The sequence below is a fragment of the Rhincodon typus genome, chromosome 28 (genome assembly GCF_021869965.1).
Source record: "Rhincodon typus isolate 14 chromosome 28, sRhiTyp1.1, whole genome shotgun sequence".
Lineage (NCBI taxonomy): Eukaryota > Metazoa > Chordata > Chondrichthyes > Orectolobiformes > Rhincodontidae > Rhincodon > Rhincodon typus.
In genome coordinates this window covers 24,852,278-24,862,385 of record NC_063359.1, presented here as the reverse complement: position 1 = coordinate 24,862,385, position 10,108 = coordinate 24,852,278, and the positions used below count along the sequence as shown (strand labels likewise).

The 10,108-nt window shown below is 37.6% G+C and overlaps 1 protein-coding gene across 3 annotated transcripts in view; it reads left to right on the top strand.

Annotated features, from left to right (window-relative positions):
* Positions 1 to 10,108, top strand: part of mapkap1 (MAPK associated protein 1) — a 253,844-nt gene that overhangs the window by 106,981 nt on the left and 136,755 nt on the right. The gene's annotated exons all lie outside the window — the stretch shown is intronic.

Genomic DNA, 10,108 nt, shown 5'->3' with positions numbered 1-10,108 from the left:
AGACCCATTTTCTGAAGAAGGGTCTAGGCCCGAAACGTCAGCCTTCCTGCTCCTCTGATGCTGCTTGGCCTGCTGCGTTCATCCAGCTCTACACCTTGTTGTTTCAAACTCTTCCCTGGTTTACCAGCTGCCTTCAAGCCATCTCCAATTTGTGGAATTAGATGAATAATTTAAACTCTGTGCTGAATCTTGAGTGACTCTCAATGAGGTTTCTAACGTTTCACTTTGAATACTTGATATTCACTAATATATTATGGGCATCCGTTTTGATCAGGAATTATCCCAGGCTTGTCTTAGACAAGGCATTCTTTCATTTATCCTTAGTTTAAACATTATTTCAAATAAAGACTAATTTTCAAGCAAAGTAAGGATAGGACCAACAAATACAGCCAGGGCAGACGCAATGAACCAAATGGCCGCCACTACACTGTAGTGATTCTGTAATACATGATCTCATAATATATGCATTTGTAAGTCTTTGCACTTCCCCAAAGTCCCTTTTCATAAGTTGATAACTCTTTGATGGACAATTTTTTGATATTGGCCACATAATTGCCTTTTATCGCTTTGAATTTGTTTACATCCCCTTAATGTTTGGAGTCTGCTTCGCCATTTGATGAAGTCATTGCAAATATGATAATCCTCAACTCTGCTTTTCGGCCTTTTCTCTGTAACCCTTAATTTCTTTATTGATGTATCGAGCTGAGTCTTGAATGTACTTAATGATCTAGCCTTAGCAGTCCTCTGCTGTAATGAATTCCACAGATTTCATTACCCTTTGAGTAGAAAAGAAACTTCCTAATTTCTGCCTGAAGTGGGTGACCCCTTACACTGAAGTAATGCCATCTGGCTCTCGGCTCAGCCACAAGGGGAAACAATTGCTCAGTATCTACCCTCTCGAGCACCCTAGTGATTTTACATGTTTGAGTAAGGTCTCCTCTCATTCTACTAACTATAATGACCACAGGCCTAACCTACTTAATTTCTCCTCATAAGAATCGTAGAAAGTAGGAGCAAGAGTAGGCCATTTGGTCCTTTTTTGAGCCTGCTCTGCTGTTTAATATGATCATGGCTGATTATCTAACTCAGTACCCTGTTCCTGCTTTCTCCCCATACCCTTTGATCCCTTTCACATTAAGAACTAAATCTATCCACCTGCTTGAAAACATTCAATGTTCTGACGTCAGCCATTTTCTGTGCTAGAGAATTCCACAGGCATACCAGTCAATGAAGAAATTTCTTCTCATCTGAGTTTTCAGGTGGCCTATACCCTATTTTTAAACCTCCATGATTGCTGGTTCTGAAGGTCGGTGCTGGATCCTTAACTCTCCACAATTTATATAAATGATTTGATGAAGGGATAAAAGATATAGTAGCTAAATTTGCTGATGACACAAAGATAGATAGGAAAGTGAATTGTGAAGAGGGTATAAGGAGCCTACCAAGGTATATAGTTAGTTTGAGTGGACAAAGATCTGGCAAATAAAGTACAATGTGGAAAAATGTGAAACTGTTCATTTTAGCAGGAGGGAAAAAACAAGTGTATTACCTAAATGGTGAGAGGTTGCAGAGCTCAGAGATTTGGGTGTCCCAGTGCATGTATTATAGAAGGTTAGTGTGCAAGACAGCAAATAATCAGGAAAGCCAATAGAATGTTACATTTTATTGCAAGGGGAGTGAATGCAAGAAAAAGGAAGTTATATTTCAGTTATACATGGCAATGGTGAGACTGCATCTGGAGTACACTATACTGTACTGGTCACCGTACTTATGGAAGGATGTCAATGCATTGGAAGCAGTTCAGAGAAGGTTTACTAGTTTTACAAATACCTCAAAAAAACAGTTTGCCTATGCGGAAAGGCTAGGCGGACTATGCCCGTGTTTGCTTGGAGTTTAGAAGAGTCACAGCTGACTTAATTGAAACATATAAGATCCTGAGGAGACTTGTCAGGATAGATGTTGAAAGCATATTTCCTCTTGTGGGAGAATCTCGAACTAGGGGTCAAAAATAGAGGTTTGCCCATTTAAAATAGAGATGAGGAAACACCCTTGTTTTTCCTGAGGGTTGTATGTTTTTGGAATTCCCTTCCTCAAAAAGCCACTGAACGCAGAATATGTGAATATGTTGAGGGCAGAAGTAGATTGATTCTTAATTATCAAGCAAATGAAAGATGTTTGGGGATGTGCAGGAAAGTAGAGTTAAAGTAGAGGTTAAAATCCGATCTGCTATGACCTTATTGAATGGTGGAGCAGCCTTGAAAGGCTGAGTGGCCTCCTTTTGTTCCATATTTGTATGGACTTGCCAGTTCCTGTGCCTATCCTGTCTAGACCTGTTAGAATGTTATAGGTTTATATGTGTCATCTGCAGACTGAAGATGTTACATTTAGTTATCTCATCTGAATCCTTGATGTATGTTGTGAATAGCTTGGGTCCAAGTACAGCTGCCTGTGGTACCTCACTAGTCACTGCCTACCACTTGGGGACAAAGATCTGTTTATTCCTCATCTTTGCTCCCTGTCTGTCAGCCAGTTTTCTATGTCAGTTCATTAGCCCAGTTTATGCGCTTTAATTTTACACACTGATATCTCCAGAGAGATCTTCTTGAAAGCCATCTGAAAGACAAAGTAAACCATTCACTGGCTCCTCACTGATCAATTCTGCTAGTTACATTCTGGAAAGGTTTCAGTAGATTGGTCAAGAATGAGTTCCCTTTTGTAAATCCATGCTCACTCTGTCTAATTTTGGCACTGTCACTGATTTTCAAGTGCCTTGCTGTTAAATCTTTTATAATGGACTCTAGCATTTCCCAACTGCCGATGTCAGGCTAACCGGTCTATTCCCTGTTTTCTCTCTACCTCCTTTTTTAAATAGTGGTGTTACATTAACTGGCCTCCAGTCCATAGGAATTGTTTTGGAGTGTGTATAATGTGGAAAGATAATCACCAATGCATACACTATTTCTAGGGCTGCATTCAGTACCATGGGATGTAGATTATCGGACCCTGGGGATTTATTGGCCTTTAATCCCATTAATTTCTCCAACACCATTTCCCTGATACTGATTTCCTTCAGTTCATCCCTCTTACAAGACCCTGGGTTCTTCAATGTTTTTGGGATGTTATTTGTGACACAAACTTTTTTGTGAAGCCAGAATCAGAACATGTATTTAATTTGGTCTGCCATTTCTTTGTTCTCCATTATAACTTTCATTTCTCGTGTAAGGGGCCTACATTTATCTTTGCTAATCACCTCCTCCTCAGATACCTGTAGAAGCATTTACAATCAGTTTGCATGTTCCCTGCAAGCATACCTCAGTATTGCTTTCCCCTCTTAATCAAGTCACTCTAAAGTAAAAATTAACTTAGTGAACCTTATTGCTGACTGCCTCCAATGCCAGTATATCTTTATTTGTACAAGAGCACCAAAACTTTACACAGTTATCTGGGTACGGTGTGACTAGTGCCTTGGGTAGTTTTGGCAAGATGACCCTGATTTTATACTCCATTCCCTTTGAAAGAAAGGCCGACAGACCACTTGCATTCCCTATTACCCGCTGAAATGGATGCTAGCTTTTTGTGATTAATGCATGAGGACCTGCAAATCCCTGTGTGCTGCAGCTTTCTGTAATCTTTCTGTATGTAAATATTATTCAGCTCTTCTATGCTTCTTGCCGAAGTGTATACCTTCTTATCTTCTCATACTATGTTCCATCTGCTGAGTTTTTGCTCACTCAGTTAATGAATCTCTATCACTCTGTGGACTCTGTCATCCTTACCACTTGCCTTCCCACCTGTTTTTTGTTCATTCACAAACTTGGCGATAGTGTAACACCTGAGTCTTCACACACATTCTGAATAATTCTGACCCCAGCACTGATCTCTATGGCACTCCATTAGTTACAGGTTGCCATCCTGAAAATATCTCCCTTATCCCACCTCTGACTTCTGTTAGTTTTCCAATCCACTGTCCATGCCCCCACCATATCGGGTTGTTGCCTTAAGTAATCTGATGTAATCAAATTCCAAATATATCACATCTATTGGTTCCCCTTTATCCATCCTGTGTGTTACCACCTCAGAGAGCTCCAACAAATTTGTCAAGCATGGTTTTCCCCTTCATTAAGCCATTCTGATTCTGCTTGATTATATTATGTACTTATAAATGCTCAGCTGTTACATCCTTTTGTAATAATTACATATCAGCTATCTTTGTGGCTACTCCCTTCAATATCCTAGGATGCAGCTCATCAGGTCCAGAGATATATTGGCTTATCTTCACTTTGACCCCCCTCTTAATTATATAATTAAAGAACTTCTTACCATCTGTTTTTGTAATACTAGCCAGGTTTACCCTCTGTTTATTTTCTCCCTCTTGATTCTTTTTTTGATCATAGAACAAAGCCAACTTTTGTTGGCTTTTAAAACTTTCCTAATCCTCTGGTTTGCCACTAATCTTTGTTACATTGTATGTTTTCATTCTTTCAGTTTGACACTATCCTTAACTTACTTTGTTAACCACGATTGGTTTACCCCTTCCTAGAATGTTTCTCCCTCACTAGAATGTATTTTTACTGTTAACTGTTAACTATTTTCTTAAATGTCTACCATTGTCCCTCAACTGTAAATTCTGCTAAATTCCTTTCCCAATCCACCCCAATCAACTGTGCTGTCATGTCCATATAATTACCCTTACTTAATTTTAACACAATTTTTTCTGACCCAGGTTTTCCCACTTGAGCGCAACGCACTAAATTCTGCCATAATTTGGTCATTGTTTCCTAGGATGTCTCTTTGTCGGAGATTATTAAACCTGCCTCGTTACACATTACCAAACTATCCTGATCCTGGGTTGGATCAACGATATCTTGTTCCAGAAAACTGCCCAAATACATTCTGAATTCTTCCTCTTGGCCACCTCCGCTAATTTGATTTTCCCAATTGATGTGAAGATTTAAGTCACTGATGATTAATGTACTTCTTTTTTTTGCACACCCTTATTTACTTTGCTCTGTGGAACAGCTACTGTTAGAGGGCCTATACACTAGTCTCACCAGTGTCGTCTTCTCATTGTTATTTTTGATCTCCATCAATATGGATTCTACATCATCCAATCCGAGATCGTTTCTTGCTAAGGTACTTATTCCATCCCATGCTAACAAAGCTATTCTACCGCCCGTCCCTTCCTGCCTATCCTCTTGAAAATCACATCCATGAATATTTAGTTCCCAGCTTTGATCTCCTCCTAGCCAGAATAAGGTGGGTGAAGGCAATGTTTTCATCTGTCTGTTTGTCTATAAGCCATATTTCTGATAAACTAATGCATGGTACATAGTGAAACTTTTTAAAAACAGAGTGTTACCCAAGGTACATTGATTAGGTTTTGTTAGAGATACAGATCCAGATCCTGGAATTTTTTGTAAAGCATCTGTTAGATTTGGGAGATGTGGCAAATCGATATTTTTCTGGAATCGTTTGGGTTTTATTTCCAATGATATGGATTGTCTCCAGTGCTTTGCCATAGATGTCAAAATGTGAGCAGGGCTTTTGGAGCTGATTGGTGATATGGATTTGCCTGAAGTCACCTCGGTGAGATGGAAGCCCCTAATAGAAAGTTTAATTGTTTCAGTTTTGAAGTTTCAGTCCATTAACCAAGAGGGAAGAACTACCTGATTGCAGTGAGATTTACTGCAGCTTGGGACACCCAGGTTGAAGACCCACTTGCTACAGAGGTTTGTAATGCCATTTCTCAGCAGGGTTGATGAGAAAATACCTAGCACTGTCCGGAGTTCATCTTAGAACATAGAACATAGAACAAAGAACATTACAGCGCAGTCCAGGCCCTTCGGCCCTCGATGTTGCGCCGACCTGTGAAACCAATCTGAAGCCCATCTAACCTAAACTATTCCATTATCGTCCATATGTTTCTTCATTTGTTTCTGTGATACTTCTCTTGAAAAGCCACCTCGTGGATCTTTTATGTATTGCATTTGGTAACTTGAGTTGTCTTCTCACTTTTTATCAATAAGAATTGGACTCAGAATCTGTGATCTTTACAAATGAGTTTAATCATTACTTTCTTCAACTAGACTCTACTCCTTTGACTATGTAGTTCATTGATCTGTTTGTTTGGTAACTGTTCTGCATTTGCTTGCTATGCTGAGCATTAAGTCAATTCAGATTCCTACATTTTTTTCAAGTTTATCCATGGCTATTTCAAGACCATTCATGACATGCATTTTTGCATGTTTTTCCTTCCAGTGCACAGCATTTGAAATTTAATTCAGACAAATGTAATCAACATCTGTACTGCCTACTTGCACCTTGTAATTTTTCCACATGTTTCTCAGTGGTTTTTGTAACATTTCCGATTTGTACCTAGGTCCTTATTGAACTATTCTCCTTGTAATTAAGTTGAATGTTTTTAATAACGCCCTTATCTTGTTTAACTGTATAATCAGTAGATACAGATGTGATGAAACTGATGTTTATACATGCATGTTTTGCTGTCGTCTGCTATTGAGAGTTCAGGGTTGGATATATTGGTTTGCCTGTGTATTTGGAGTTGAGAGTTGGCATTTGAGGAAAGACCTACAATACCCATAATTCCAAGTGAGGGGCAGTTACCCAGAGTTCCTAGGGAATAACCTAAAAGGCTCAAGGAGAGAACATTTCTGATTTTTTGTGCTATGACTTGGTTGAGAGAAAACATGTATTAGGATGGAGAAGTTTTTTTTACATGAAGTAACATACCACACAGATTTCTTTTCTTTTTAAAAATAAGCGTTTGATGTAATAAAATTATTTCAGAATAAGTTTTTGTATGTCCTAGACCAAAGTGTGGGGATACCTCTAGCCAAAAGGGTGAAGAATGGAGATCCTTCATTTATTCCTTTATTCATTCATGGGATATGGGCGTAGCTGGCTAGGCAGCATTTATTGCCCATCCTTAATTGCCCAGAGGGCAGATCAGAGTCAACCAAGTTGGTGTGGGTCTGGAGTCACATGTAGGCCAGACTTTGATTTCTAGTCTAATCAAAGTATAGTTGATCGGTACAAATTTTTGCAACCAAGTTATTACATTCAAATAAGAAATGCATAACATTGTAATTTTCTGATCTTGTTGCTTTTGTATATTATTTTGTAGATTTTCTGTTGAACTGATCTTTATTGATCAATAATAAATGTCAACATATTAACGGCAAGGTAAAGATCATGATTTGAAGCTTAAATTCTGAGTACAAAATATTGTGCAATTTTCTGGCAGAATTTCATGCTTTTGTGCCACTTAGGCATTGTCACAGATCAACAAAGAAATCTCCCCACGATTCCTTAATGCGTCTTATGGATTAATCAATTGAATGTGTGCTTTGCTGTACTCTAATACAGTTTTACCATATGAAGGAAACAGTGCAAGTATTGTTTTAGTTTTGGGCAGCATTGCAGTTTAGCAAGCTTCTAATTTTTAATCTTGGAAGCTTCTCTGAGTAGTAAAAATGCTGAGTTTCTGAAATTTTGTACGTTCGGCTACAAGACCTATGTAATGTTGAATAGTTTCTTTGTACCCCACTTACCAATTAGTAAAGAACTAACTTGCATTTCATGATTCCTTACACTTCAGGACGTGAGTGCTTCAGGACCGTTGTCGGCAAATGGAGCAGCCACTTTGCATAACAATGTTCCATTAATAGTTGTAAGACAAATAACCTAATGAATTATGATTAAAGAATAATTATTGGCTCGAGCACTAAGAAGAACTCCCTGATCATCATCAAATAACGCCATGGGATTATTTTATGTGCATGTAGAGAGAATGAGGTTTTGCCTTAGCATTTCATATGAATGAGGTATATCCAACAAATCAGCACTACTTCAGCACTGCATTGATTATATTGGGCTAGATTATTTCTTTAGGTCTGTAGAATGAGGTGAGTCTGGATAAATACGCCTCTTCTTTATTTTTGTGCCCTCTTGAAATGTACTTGATGCATTGTTGAGATAAGCAAGCCTACACTGCAAGGATTAAAATATTAACCATCATGACATTTAAAGCATGAAACAGAAAAAGTTGGAGTTGTTAACTAGCATTTGTTAGTTTTTCAAACCTGATCTGCAATATTTTCCTTGTTTGGAAATCTATGGACCTTCCAGGTAATGTAAGTGGGAATTGGTTTGCAATATTATGGCATTCCATTTTATTGAAATCTGTCAACTGAAAAAAGTTGATGCAATGAGGTGTGCTGACACATTGATCTCCTGTACGTTTGAGTAATCAGATGCAAATGAGAGTGATCACTTCAGTTTTATAAGACTTTTCTTTCTTTTTCACATATTTTAAATTTTTTTGGCTTCATCAATTGATGAGACTTTCTACTGTTGAAGTTGAGAATATGATAGTGTCATGTCAACAGAGTATTTCCACTTCCCGATCTGCTGGCCAAGACAATCTTGTCATGAAAATAACAGTGATAGAGGTTCACTGATAGGGGTAAGGGGTCCCTGTTCTTGGATTCTCTATGTATCCTTATTGTACAACAATTTAATACATTTATTTTCTCAGGAGCCCTTTTGAAGATTGGTCACCCTAAGGATAATTGTAATTTGTCTTGCATATCCCTAAAATGATAAACAAACGTAAGTGTAATTTTCAAAAATGTTTTAAATTTATAATGTTTAAACATTGTAAAAAGCATGATAAAATACTTTAGGATGGTTTTGGCACATAGATTTGTAGGCACCTCATTCCAGTTACAACCAAAATTGGAGGAATACATTCTCTTTTCTAGTTTCACTACTCTACTGGCTACACGGTGTATATATAAATTAAAAATGTTTTGCCCAGTTATTTGTATGGCCGATTAATATATATCAAGCTATCCATGTAAGAATATTAATCCACCAACCAGATTTATTTAATAAACAACAAAACTATTGATTTATTATAAAACAAGACTTATTAAATAAAGAATGCAAAGGTTGTTGCTCTGTTTCAAAATATGACAGTGAAAACATATATCCTTCTCAGTAACCAAACACTTGCATCCATCAATTTAAAAAAACACTTTCTCAGAGATTAGCTATTTTAATTCTTGAAGAAAAAAGGATAAGTTTTTAAATGCTCTTCAATTTAGGAAAAGTTGCAAAGAAATTTTCTGGAAGCCTCTTTGGAGAATGGCTGCATGGGTTTTCAGCTGTTTCGGTGAACTGTCCAAAAGGGCTTATCAGAATATTGAAAATGCTTCTCTTTTGGCAGGCATCAACCAAATGAACACAAATCATCAAATAATCTGAAAAAGCCACACTCCTGACAACCATAAACTCAGACGTGTGACTTCCAGTAAACAAGTGCAAGCAGTTAGCTTAATTCATGTGTCTTGACTTCAGTAAGCATCGTTGTTTTAAAAAAAAAGTGTCCTGCAGCGTCCTGTCAGTGAGTACTTCCAACAGAAAACAGGTCCAGATATCCTGCCAGTACTTCAAATGAAGCAATTTTCACATTTATTTAGGCACATGTCCTCAAAAAATATCAACACTGGAAACACCTCCATAACAATTTCAACTAATAGGAGATAAATTATGTTAGATGTATGAAATAAAACATGAGAAATGGTATGAGAACGTGGAGAGAAAACGTTTGCGAATTGGCCAGCCGCATCTGTTGGCAAGATACTACACTACTCTCATCTGCTTGCTCAATTTGAATCCATAGACACTACTCTTGGGTATTATTCAAACGTCTGTTGAATGTTCAGTACACCAACCGATAGGCACTGCAGTAGGAGCAGGAAGAAGTCTGAGACAAATGGAAATTTAGGAAGAAGTTGAAAGGAGTAATATGTCTGAAATGTTGTTAATACTTACTATTCAAGCTATTCCAAAGTTTTTGAGATTTGTAAAGTGAACACAGTTAAGTGATTTTGGTAAGTTGCACTCAAAACAACAGCTTTAGTTTATTTCTGTAATGCTTAAAGTGATCTGTATTCCTAATGCAAAAACAGCAGCTTGTGCAGTATCTTGTATCTATATTGTGCAATTCTGAACGTGTTTTTAATATAGAAATGTAGAAGTCTATTATGAAAACAATTGTTTTCTCTTGTGCTCTCGCGCTCTC